The sequence below is a fragment of the Opisthocomus hoazin genome, chromosome 33 (assembly GCF_030867145.1).
Source record: "Opisthocomus hoazin isolate bOpiHoa1 chromosome 33, bOpiHoa1.hap1, whole genome shotgun sequence".
Taxonomy (NCBI): domain Eukaryota; kingdom Metazoa; phylum Chordata; class Aves; order Opisthocomiformes; family Opisthocomidae; genus Opisthocomus; species Opisthocomus hoazin.
In genome coordinates this window covers 322976-335688 of record NC_134446.1, presented here as the reverse complement: position 1 = coordinate 335688, position 12713 = coordinate 322976, and the positions used below count along the sequence as shown (strand labels likewise).

At 41.3% G+C, this 12713-nt stretch overlaps 1 long non-coding RNA gene across 1 annotated transcript; it reads right to left on the bottom strand.

The window, feature by feature from the left end:
* Positions 1–661: 661 nt before the first annotated feature.
* On the bottom strand, positions 662–1285 carry LOC142365231 (uncharacterized). The gene is made up of 3 exons (XR_012766404.1): positions 1256–1285; positions 883–1006; positions 662–775 (listed from the first exon to the last, which is right to left on the bottom strand). It is a non-coding gene; the product is annotated as an uncharacterized LOC142365231 (long non-coding RNA).
* Between the last annotated feature and the right edge of the window lie 11428 nt (positions 1286–12713).

Here is a 12713-nt window from a genome sequence, read left to right as displayed (position 1 = left end):
GTAACATGTTCCTGCCATAGAGCCAAAAGCACAAAAAGAACAAAGATTGTTATAAGACCTTCAGATTCTGGGAGGAACTAGCTTAAAAAAAATACATATATTTGGAGCACCAAGATGACAAGGACAGACAGGAAGAGCTCACTGCAGAAAGACTTCTGCAGAGTACAGAATTCATCTCAACCAACTAAAGCTGTCACACCTAAGCTCTTCAACTGGCTTCCTCTAACCAAAGAGACCAGGTGTCTCAAGGCGATGTTTCATCTTGTCTCAAGAAACTTCTGCATCACCTTGTGCATCCTGGGACTACCAGTCAACATATTCACCTGGTTAATGTCCAGAGTTAATTCAGCAGCTTTAGTTACGGAGCAAATAGTTTCTGAAAATTTCAACCCCAGTTACTTTGCAGCTGTCTTGTCAAAATGTGTCCCCCAAACAGTAGGTTTCCTGATCAGAAACCCCAATGCCTTTGCCGGAAGCTCATCTCAGCCCTACAAAAACCTAAGGCACAGAGGTTTCAGACATGGCAAACACAAGCAAACAGATTTTTTTTTTCTTTTTCTCCTTACTTGGCTTCCTGCTCAAGCTGTTCTTCTAGCTGCACAATCTTGGCTTCTAGAGTAGAAATTGTTGCCTTGAACTTCGACTTCACAGATCCCTCCAGTTCCTGCAACTTGGCTTTCAGCTCTTTGTTCTGCCTTTCTAGCTGCTGCCGTGCATTTTCACTCTTCTGGGCAGCACTCCGCTCCCCAGCTAGCTCAGAATTCAGCGTGTCAACCTTTCAGAGGAGAAGGATAGAATATCATTTGGTGCTATTCAGATCCTCCACTTATCTGCACACTGAAACATAGATTGCCCCTACAGCACTGCCACCAACGGACTCACCTGCAACGTGGTCTTTCGGAACCGCTCATTGAGAAGCTCCATGTTGCTCTGCTCTTCCTCGAGCTCTTCCTCCAATTGTGCAATCCGAGCTTCCAGCCGGCGCTTCTCATCCAGCAGCGCTGACCTAGAAAAGAAGTATTTGGGTCAAGACACGCTCAGATCTGATACAAAGCAACTGGCTATTTTGCTTTTGATACTTTAGACATTCCAAACTGTAACGAGAAGCTACTGTGTAAGCAATTCTCTTCGTAACAAGAAGGAATTTTTATCGGGACAACAGGTCAATACAGAAATTGCAAGCAGGCTACCAAGAACTGCAGCTGCTGGTGCCTGAAGTTCTTCAGATGCACAATTAATACATTTGATGACTCACTTTCCCGAAGCGCTGTTTGCAGTCTCATCAGCCAACTCATCCCTTTCTTGCTCAGCATGAGGACGAGCTCTTTCAGATGCAGCAAACTCCTGTGAAGGTTTAGGAAATATTCATTACAGCATTAGGAATCTCAAAACTTCTGCAAACAATTATGCCTTCTAATAACTTCTGGGAGATGCTGTGAAGGGTGATATCGCTGAGGTCTTTTAATGGATAAACAGAACCAACAGCTGTAAAAGCTAGGAGGACGCATCACCTTGATCTTTCCCTCCCGTAACTGCCACATGACTACTATGAATTTACTTCTCCCCGTCCCCTGAAAAGGCCAGTAACATTCAAGCCCTAAGCAGGAGGAGAAATCCGTTCTGTCACATGCTCTAATTCATTAAGTATAACATGGGCACTAAATTAAGCAAATTTTTTAGGTTCCTACAGAGTACGTAGCACGACCGAAAGCAAAGTATAGAAAATGAATTTTTAGCACAAAAGTATAACAGCGCTGAATCTTGTATTGTGAAATGGTATTGAGTGGTAGAAACACCCAGACATTCACCAAGAAGGACACAATCTAATGCACTGCAAGTGCAAGACTGACAAGTTTGAAGTCTGTGAAAGAATGACATGGAGAAACTCTAGTAAGTTGTAGGTAAAAGTCTCAAACATTAAGTGCAGTGTAAGCTGAGTGATTGCTTCAACCTTTGCAGCTAACAGGGCAAAAAGAGGCCATCTCTCACACAAGGCAATTCTGTTGCCTTCAAACCTCAAACGTTTAACCTTGTGGCAGACAACGGAGATAATCGAAGATAAGTGACAGCGATATGTAGCACGACTTGGAGCTCTTACATGAATTGCCAACAATGAGGGAACAGATGCCTGTAAAAAAAAGGGATGAGGACCTCAGATAGCAGAGAGATAAACCTCCACAGACTTAAATGGTCCACTGAGGCACTGGAGAGATTGTTAGGTTTTTATATACTTCCAGTGACCAGTTTTAGTACTGACACTGTGCACCACAGCTTCCAGAGACTCTCAAACCACCTTGCAAATTTTAGTGAGGATTGAAATCTGTTTAAGCAGTAGTAAGGCTTCCCTGCAACCAGGCAGGGAAAGGAAGTCCAGACTACTAGAAGGATTCCTACAAAGCTATAAGAAGCTCACTAATGACCTGGGGCAGCGAGGAAGAGAAACATCTCCAGGCTCCCACTTTTCTGTTCAACTCACTGGATGGCTTTTTACTTTTTTTTTTTTTTAAAAAAAACCACACTCTGGCCTTCCCCTTTTCTCTAGAAAGAAAACCAGATTTCTTGGATTTCAATCTCACCTCTTGGAGCTGGAGTATTTCTGCTTCAAGACCTTTGAGCTTCTTTTCACTTTCGTTGGACTGTGCAAAGATCTCATCTCTGGATGCACAGGCTTCTTCTAGCTCCCGCTGGTAGTCTTTCATTTGAGCCTGCAGTTGGAGAGCAGAGGAAAGAATAAGCCATGATACAGCAGGACAACCAGAAGATTTAGTAGTAGCTCTGAAGCTTTTTTGCCCTTAGGAGGCAAGACCTTCCTCCTAAAGTGGCTTCATTCCACTTAAATATATTTATTTTCAGTTCTTATTTTCATAGAATTATAGAATGGTTTGAATTGGACAGGACCTTTAAAGATCAGAGTTCTATCCCTCTGCCACGGGCAGAGACACCTTCCAGGCTGCTCAAAGCCCCATCCAACCTGGCCTTGAACACTGCCAGGGAGGGGGCACCCACAGCTTTTCTGGGCAACCTGGGCCAGTGCCTCATCACCCTCAGAGTGAAGAATTTCTTTCTTATATCCAATTTAAAGCTACCCTCTTTCAGTCTAAACCCTTCATTTTCTCATCTTTCCATCACTCACTCCTCATCAGAAATATCCCATTAGAAGACTTCACTTCATTTATTAGTATATTTCTTGTAGGAAAAAACCTCTAGTAGAGGTAGGAGAGATACCTTTGTAGTAGATAGGTAATGCTCTTGCAATTGTCTTGATAAAAAACAAACCTATTTACTTAAATTGACTGATAAAACCTATTACAAGTACTCAAGGTAAGAAACTTCTCAGTGTAGAAGTACCACAATTCACCATTTTGCACATATAACGTAGAAGCACATACTTATCCTTCCCGTAAGACACTTAACACAGACTGATATCTTAATTCACACAAGTTTGACTTCAGATGCTAAAAGAATAAAGCTGGAGAAACTGCATTGAAGTTGTACCTGCATCTTCGCAATACCACCAGTCATGAGACCACTTATTTCAGGTGCTTGCATGAAAGTGTACAGAGATCAGGTATGAACTCTGTAACTGACTCAGCCTCTGGGAATAGAGAAGCCGCTACTGCTAGGTACCAGCATTTCTTGCTTTAATCTCCATTCCCTTCTCATCCAGCACCTGGACCAAGTTCCAAAATTGCCCTCATTCAGTTGAAGTAGGATTGCCAAGGAATAGAGTGGACAGGGCAGAAAGGCAATGCAGTTTGCTCTGTGCTTTACATGGTCTTGCCACGGCCTCATACTCCTGCAGCTTTGGGCCATGGCACTGAAAGCCTTGGGAAAACTGACCTCTACTAAAGACGGAGTATTTCTCTGGGAATGGGAAATAAATCCTTGACACAAGTACTGGATTCTTCTTGCCAATCTAAAAAGAATAGGCATCTTGGAGCTTTTTCAAAGCAACTAAAATTTTCTCCTCCTATTTCTCTGGAGCATTTTTGGCTTCCTCAACTAGAGGAAGTAGCAATCAGCAAGAGCTGAGCTGAAATCAGTAAATTCAAAGACACAAACAACCATAAATTTTAAAGATTCAGCCTCAAAAGCAATCCTCAGTAAATCCTTATGCAAAGCGTTGAAAATGATGACTATTGAATAGAAGTACGTGGGGGACAATCTTAACTCCTTAGCAACAAAAGGATGAGAGGAGTTTTGAGCGGCTGATAAGTTCAGGCCAGATACTGTGACGTGTGCCAGCATAGCTGAGTCTGATACTCCTTCTTGCCTTCACACTACAAATGCATGTAACGAAAAGCAGCACCCTTGACACACTGTCAGCAGGAGGGAAAGCAGCTCAGCTGATTTGCTGTGCCTACCTGGAGCTTAAGTAGCTGTTTGATTGCTTCATCTCGAGCCTTGTTTGCAGCTTCTATCTGACCTTCCAGGTCTTTCATATCCATCTCCATTTTCTTCTTGGCTGCCACAACAAGAGCCCTCTGTTTGCGCTCATCTTCCAGTTCTGCCTCCAGCTCTCGTACCTGTGAAATCAAGGGATTTAACAGGCTCAAGCTCCAGGAACAGAGCAAACACAAAATCCTAACAAAATGGCTGATGAATCCGAAAGGTCTTTGCAGATCAGAATTAGCATTACTCGATTCGAAGAGCCTACAGAACTCAAGCTACATGGGAAGACACTGCAGACGGCAAAAAAATCCACAAACTGGAAGCAGAGATCTCTGAACTGACAAAAGGAAAATAAAGAAAAGAGCTCAGCGTCTGAAGCATTTCCATTTCATCTGTTCAGCTACTTCATGATCAGCTTCTGGCCCAGTACATCTGTCTACATTTAGGTATGACTTGGGGGCAGATGTTGCTAATTCTGATCGAACCACTAAGAGGAAAATACGACATAGAATCACCAGACATTCTCAAGGAAAAAAAAAAGAAATAATTCTCTTTGAAACAGATGTGCTACTAGAATGTATACACCAACAACTTTTCTTTTTTTCAAAAGAAAACAGAGAAGCAAAGTATCTAAGAAAGCAACTAACAAGAACTAAGATGAACTCATACAACAATAAAAGTGAGCCAGAAGTGCCACAGGTTACCAACATGAAGGAATATGTTTCTTTTGAATCAAGCCTCCCTCCTCATGCCAGGTCAGGAGCTCTTGTCCAGTGCAAGACAATAGCAATTCAGCATTGCAGGGAACTTCAAAAGCCTTCCAGGTCAACGCTTTTATTTATTTCTAGGAGATCTCTATACAGGTGATTCTCAGTAAGTTTTTGTTTTCTTGTGATAAATCTTGAAATATTAGGTGCTTTTTCCTTAAAGCTTTAGAAATGTTAATTTAGATCTATCTTCTCCTACAAGCATGAAATTTTAAAGGCATTTCTTTAGAATTCTAGTATCATAAAGCAGATCTGAAGAGACTCAAGTCTGGCAAATCTGGAATCTTTGCTACGTTTTTCATTTAAGAAACTGTTCACTTAATTACAGTCTTTCAGTCTATGTCGGCATCCATGGATTTGTTGCTGTACACCAAACAGGACGGGCTTGAAGGACACCCATGCAGCAACAGCCAAATCTACTTGCATGTTGAGTGTTTTTGAGGCAAGGTACAGTTGAACTGGAGGACCATCACTGGCACACTAACATTAACAGTGGCTAATCCACAACAAGACCTATTGTATTGTGGGTAAAGATCCGTGCTTGGGACTTCTATAGGATGGGATCTTTAAGCACAGAGTTTTATTTTCCTGGTAGCAAGTTCTCAAAGCCATAGAGCTTTGTCAAAAGATCATCACGCCCTTCCCACTATGAAGCACAGTAAGATACATACTTGTTTAACCAGCATCCTCTTTTTCTCTTCATTCTGTTCATCTCTGGCTTGCAGATCTCTCTCAAACTGGGCTTTCATAGCTTGCATGTTCACCTCCAAACGAAGTTCAGCATCTTCTGTGGCCTGCAGTTCATCTTCCAGTTCCTCAAGCTGAGTCATCTTCTCTTCAACCTGTAGCTCTAAAGTTCTTTTTGATTTCTCCAGTTCATGGACCTAAGCCACAAACATTAATCAGACCCTCTCAAAATCAGCAGTTAACAGCAAAAGTAGACATTATATGAACTCAGTACACTACACTTTGTGATGCTCCAAACTGGACAATCAGAACAGGGAGAGCAGCATCTCTAAGATACAGATTAGAGAACCAAACAAACATCCGTGCAGATGAATGGAGAGATGAGCTGTGCAATATTCACAGAGAAAAAGTAGTAGTAGTAAGACAAGCTCTTAAATCCAGCACAAGTGCCATTAGGCATTTGGCCAGCAACTGCTGCTCTCCAAGTCTTCACATCTTTTGAGCAGGCCTCATCTTAATAGAGACCACCCTCTTGTTCTGAGCATTAATTCCTCCAGAATTCTGGGTTACAAATCAGCCTCAAAACGTTCCATATTTGTGTCAAAAACACTTCTCCAACCACGGAATTTTCCTGTGTTGTTCCCTGTGCAGTTCATAACAAAATAGGGTGTGGAAAGTTACTTACATTTTTGCCCACATCATCTTTCGAGCTCATTAAGTCTTCCATATCTGCCCGCAACTGTTTGTTCTGTCTTTCAAACTCTTCCTTAGCTTCCAGGGCTTCTTCCAAAGCCCGAGCCAGAGACAGTGCTTTGGTTTCCTTCTCCCTTGCCTCTGCTTCAGCACGATCTCTTTCCTCTGCATATCTGGCAGAAATGTTCTTTTCTTCTGCCAGCATCTGAATATAAGAAATAATTAATCCATCTCATCAGTTCTATAATCAGGTCCTTCCTGCCTCAGAGGTGTTTTAGTCACTGAAGTGGTTAATGCTCTGAGTTTAACTGGCATTCAGAAGCTGTCTAGTCTCTCAGTCTTGATCCAAAGGCTAGTAAGAAAACAGCTACAGCTACTCTGGAATGAGGTGAGGAAAGCAAGCTACTAATAAAGATGAAATAATTTTCCTATTATTTCCATTGTTCAGTCTTCACACCCTTTCTTAGTCTATCCTGAGGGATTACAATAATAGTCTGAAGTTTTTGTTCCAATAGAATTTCTTTTTTGTATAGAAAGAGCTTATTACTTGATCTAACAAGACTCCAAGATGGCATTTAGCTCACTGAAATTAGAAGCAACAAGTTACTCCTAACAAAGGCCAAGCTGCTTCCAAAAGATTTATCAATCAACACAAACAAGATGCCATTTAAAAATCATAGAAATCAGCAAGATGACAGGAAACTAGACTACCTGATCAAACTTCTTCTGCTTGTTCTCCAGGTTAGAAACATTCTGGCGCTGATGATCTAGGTCTACCATCAAGTCATCCAGCTCTTGCTGCAGGCGATTCTTTGTCTTTTCCAGTTTGTCATAAGCCATTGCCTTCTCCTCTAGGCGCTGGCTTAAGGACTCCGCGTCCTTCAGTAATTTCTTTTTGTTTTCCTCCAAGCCTTCAATGGTTCCCAAGTCATCATCTACCTTTTTCTTAGCATCAGCCAACTGAAATTAAATAAAAGAAAATAATGTTCCTTGGTACATCATGAAAAGGAAAGAAAGGCAACAAGTCAAAAATACAAAACTAGGTGTTATTGCTAGCTAGAGTAACACAAAAATTATGAGCTAACAGGAGTCCAAGTAGGGGAAAGTCCTGTCCACTGCAGTTAGTTGTACTGGTCACTATGGCAATTGAGAAAGTCCATGGAAAATTTTATTCCAAAGTGTGGTCGAGCATACGTGCAAGTTACATGACATTTTTCCAAGAGGTTTAGGAGACCAATTCATCTCACCTGGAACGTGCAGCCCTTACAGAAGTCTTGCCATGTACAACAGCTTACCTGTGATTGTAAGGCAAGCATCTGTTTCTCCAGATTCTTTCTGGCCTCCTCTTCCTCTTCCTGCTGCTCTTGCAGGTTGTTCTTCTCCTCTTCCAGCTGCCTAATTCTACTGCTCAGGTTGAGTTTCTGGCGGGTTTCTTCCTGAAGCAGCTCCTGTTACACAAACAGGCATATTCAAAGTTCAGTTTGGTTCATAGCGTGTTAAGTGTGGCCTTGGCCCACCACCCTCCATTACTCTACTTGGAGGTTCAGGTTTGATTATTTTTCTCTCAGCAGTTTTGTACAACGACATGCTTATGAAGCCATCCGTAATTTGGGTTTTCAAAAAGGTACTGCTCAGTCATTTGGGGCACACTTAAGCCTTTATGAAGCGTATTTCTCAGAGAATCCATGCCACTGTCTGTTCATAGAAGCCAATGGATGATACTTTTCTATCTTCAAAGGGACAAGCACAGCAGTTGCCTTCAAAATATATCTTTCTTTTCCGACAAGCATATAGAGTCCCTATTTTAAACCACCTGAGATGAATATATAGCAACAAATCCTACAATGACAGCATGCTTTCAAGATTCACTGCATTGCTTAAATGTAAAGGTCAGTTTAAAAACAGCTGTAATTTGGCAGTGGAAACTTCTGTCATAACCGAGACTAATGAAAAGTGTAACCACCAGCCCTCTCTTCCCCCACCCTGTTCCTCACAGAACTCTCCAACTGTAATGCACATTACTCAAATAGTCACCATTAGCATTTTTATACAGGGGAAAAAAAAAAGAGTATATTTAAGTGATGAATACATGTATCAAGCTGCATTATTTAACCCAAAAACCAAACACTGGCAGTTTCAACAACTTAAGCTGAAGTCAGTAAAGAACTTCAGCCTAAGTCAGTAAAAGACAGGGTATTGTCCCTCATGCCTTTCACACACCCCAAGGACCTTATTTGCATTAACATCCTACTTGGAAAGGTTTTTTTGACTTAATACTTATCTCCCACAGAGACTAAGAAATAAAAAAGAGAAACTGAAAGGCTACAGTCTATCAAGCAATAAATCTTAGATAATGAAAAACTGGCTCCACATGTAGCTGAGCAATCATCATACATCGCATTTCACTAGACTTCAATAGGAAATACAGCTTCTACCCGTGGGGCTTTCCAAACCATGAATGAAAATGTATTTTCTGTTATGCAGTTAGCATTTCAATGAGGAACAAAGCTTCAGCGCTAAGTTCAAGCTTCACTGCACACACACCTGTGTATCCTGAAGCTGAGATTCCAAACTAGCCGCATCCTTGGCAAACTTAATGCCTTTCTTCTCTGCTTCCTCCAGGAGACTTGAGACATTATCCAACTCGTTCTGCAAAGCAAGCAGTCTAAAGGTAATAAAGCGCAGCAGATCCATGGCAAAGCCTACATCTGACACGGAACACAAAACCTCAACAAATTCCGTGGAAGGCAAGACAACAACACATCCCAGGTACAACAAGCTAAGAATACTGAAGTTTGGTTAGAAACGTGTCAGTCCTGAACTTAAGACAGAACATAATAAGAGTTAGCCATGATATTTAGCAGAGCATGTCATTCCAACATCTACAATCATATTTAAAGCTATTTTTCATTATAGGATCATGTATTTTATAGGACCGTGTATTTTACAGTACCATTAATTCAAGGATTATCAGGGTGGCAGTTGGGTTTAAAGCATCACTGCAAGAGAAAAGGTCAATGCCAGGTGCCAATTCTTGCTATTTTAGGCTATGCTACTTGTATTTACAGTGAGAGACTGCCAAAACGCTTCCCCCAAAAAGAATGGGGCCATTCCCTTTTTCAAGCACTTTAGCTTGATTTACTCATAATACTCTTTGCTGTGGCTAAGAAGTCAGCTCTGACTGCATTTTGTCTGTTTTCTCCATTTCGCAGAGGAACAGCCCTTTACTTGCAATCCCTATCTGTCAAGTTCCTTTTGAAGCACAAAAGGAAACGTGTGGCCATCATCAATCAGTACATTCTTGCTCAAGCCTACAAATGAGCTCAGCCCACTCTACTCAACTCCACATCCAAGCCAAAAACCTGTAGGCCAGCTGTCAGCAGAGCCTCCTACAGGATTTGGTCTCCAAAATGGGAAGCCATCTACTTCAAAGCCACTGTGATTCTTACATAGTCCAAAAAGTTCAGGATTCATGTCATGGCTCTCCAGCTATCTGAGGTGTGTCACCACTTTCAAGCCCCTCAAGTACACGAGTACATGACTGAGATCGCCTCCCACATCAACTACAGTCCCCGTTCCTGTAGACCTAGCTGCATCTTTGATAGTCATTCCTCCTAGCCACTTCTGTATATGGTTAAAGCTTTTACTTTCTTGTGTATAGTTCAGCAGTTTAGGAATTCCATACAGCCTTACCTGCAGCTTGTTAGCTTTCTCCGCCAGCTCTACCCTCACTCTTTCTCCTTCTGTGACCCTAGCAGTTAGCTCTTGCACCTGAGCATCGAGCTTCTTCCTCTTATGTTCAGACTCTGCCTTGACCTGCTGCAGTACCTTCACTTCACAGGCCAACTCCTTGTTGTCGGACTCTAGGCCTTGCTTGTTTTTTTCAAGATTTGCTTTGAACTAGGAAAAACAAAAGGGAAGAACTTCAACACTTTTTTACATATCAATAAAGTTTTCTGCTAAAAATATTCAGTCCAGCAAATCAGGATTATAAGCTCAAAGATAAAACCACTGCTCAGCAAGTTGTAAGTAGGGAGCATTTAAAATCCTGCTGTGTAACATTTTGCATATGTTAGCCAAAAAAATTAAGGTAATGCAAGTTAATCCACTCTCAGATATCACAGGTAACAGCGAGGACCAGAAGATATTTCTATGAATTCAGTAAGATCTGGGATGTCAGTGCTGTAAAAGGACCATGTGAGTAGCACTGAGCAGGAAGGAATGTGCCCATTAACAGATCAGCATGGCTCATCTCACAGAAATAAAAGGAAAGATATCAGCTACAGCTGCCCTGATTTTAGTAGGCATAGCAGCCTGGAGGTGCATAATAAAGCACTTTTCACCACTGCACTGACATTTGTCAAAAACCTTTTTAAAAAGGTAGTAATTGCCATAAGGGATGTTTAAGTGCCATTCTTACTATATTGCCAGAACTGACAATCTTATCACAGGACCTTTGTTTAAGATTGTAGGGTATTCTTCTGTCTTTTTATGCTCTTATTGAGAATATTTAATGAATAAGGACCACAGGAAACACGTAAGATTTTCAGGTGAATAAACTATAATTTCCATCAGGTTTAACTACTATATTTCTCACGTAGTATTTTAAACTAAGGAGGCTTCTGAAATATTCCTACACAAAAATATTACTACAGTATATGAACTGTCCACACCTATATCTGTGAATGACTAGAAATAAAATTTTACAAGCTAGAGATACTTTTTTTTTTTTTTTTGGCAGTGTTGGATTAATTCTACTTCTGAACAAAGACACTGAAGCTGCACTGGTAGGAACCACGTTGTCCAGGTGTGCCGCTTCCTCTGCTCTGGCAGGGGTTACCAGAGACAAAATATAACTCTGCAAATCAGCAAGATACTCCACAGATATCTAGCACTGGAGGTCACGGTACAAGCACAAAGTGAAGAGTGGCTGGAAGAACTTTTACGCTACCGGTACTCACAGTTTGTTATTTGTGAGTGTCGACATTGCAATTACCTTATTTGGAACCATTCCGCAGTTCGCTTAGGCAGAGAACTGCTTTTCACCAAATAAGCACATAGGCTGCTCGAGAATTCCCACAAAAGTACTACATCAATTTATCTCTAGGTGCACTGTTTCCAGGTCTAACAAACACTTTTAGATAGTCTTGGCATCTATCTGAAAAGTTGCTATATCTTCAAACCAGCAGGATATATTTGATTCAACTGCAGTAGTTAAGTATGTACAGAGGACAATTTAGATCTGCAGATATCACTGGAAGTGACCACGCCACTTATGTTACTTATAAAAGTCCTGAAGCTGAAAAATGTATTTCTGTAATTAATTTTCTGCTCACCCTTTTGGCCTGTTCCAGTTGTTCAGAGAGCTCTTCCAGGGCAGTAGCATGCCTCTGCCTGATTTCCTGGATCTGTGCTTCATGGTTTTTGCTTTCCTCTTCAATTGCTTCCTTCAGTTCAGCCACCTCCTGCTCTCGCTTTGTCCTAGAGGAAGCATCAATAGTTATCAAAAATCAACATTTTAGTCTTTTGTAAATTCAAGGTGAATTTTAATGGTGCCTGCTTATACAGACACATGATCCTACCTCAGCTCTTGCTGTTCTGCAGTGGTATCCAAGGTATCTTCTTGTTCAGTTTTTAAAGCCTCCAGCTCTTCACTTAAATCTCTTTTCTGCTTTTCCGCCTTGTTGCGAGATGCCTTCTCAGGTTCAAGATCCTCCTGCAGTTCTGCAATTTGAGCCTGCAACTCTCTTATCACTTGCAGTGCATTGTTTTTCTGAACTGCTTCTTCATCACCTCTGTTAAACAGAACCACAACAGTTAATGATATTTCATAGCTTCAGATCTCTTCTCATAAGTCTAGTATAAGTTATGTACTCAAAAAATAACTCATCTTTCCCACTTGAGCAAAATCCATCTCCTAAAATTTCATAGACAAAGCCACTACCGCACTGTTATTCTCAAGATCCTAATGAGCGCAGTGCCCCAGGTACTACAGATGCGCTACTGGAATGATCAAGCTTTCCAGTTTGCATTCAGGTATTCCAGTTTTGTAGACCTCAACACTCCCAAAAATGCACCCTTGTCTGTAGGACTGTCTCTTCCTGCAAAGTTATAGATCATTACTCAGACAACTCAGGTGGTGTTTAGTTTATAACATGTGGCTGCGAGACTACC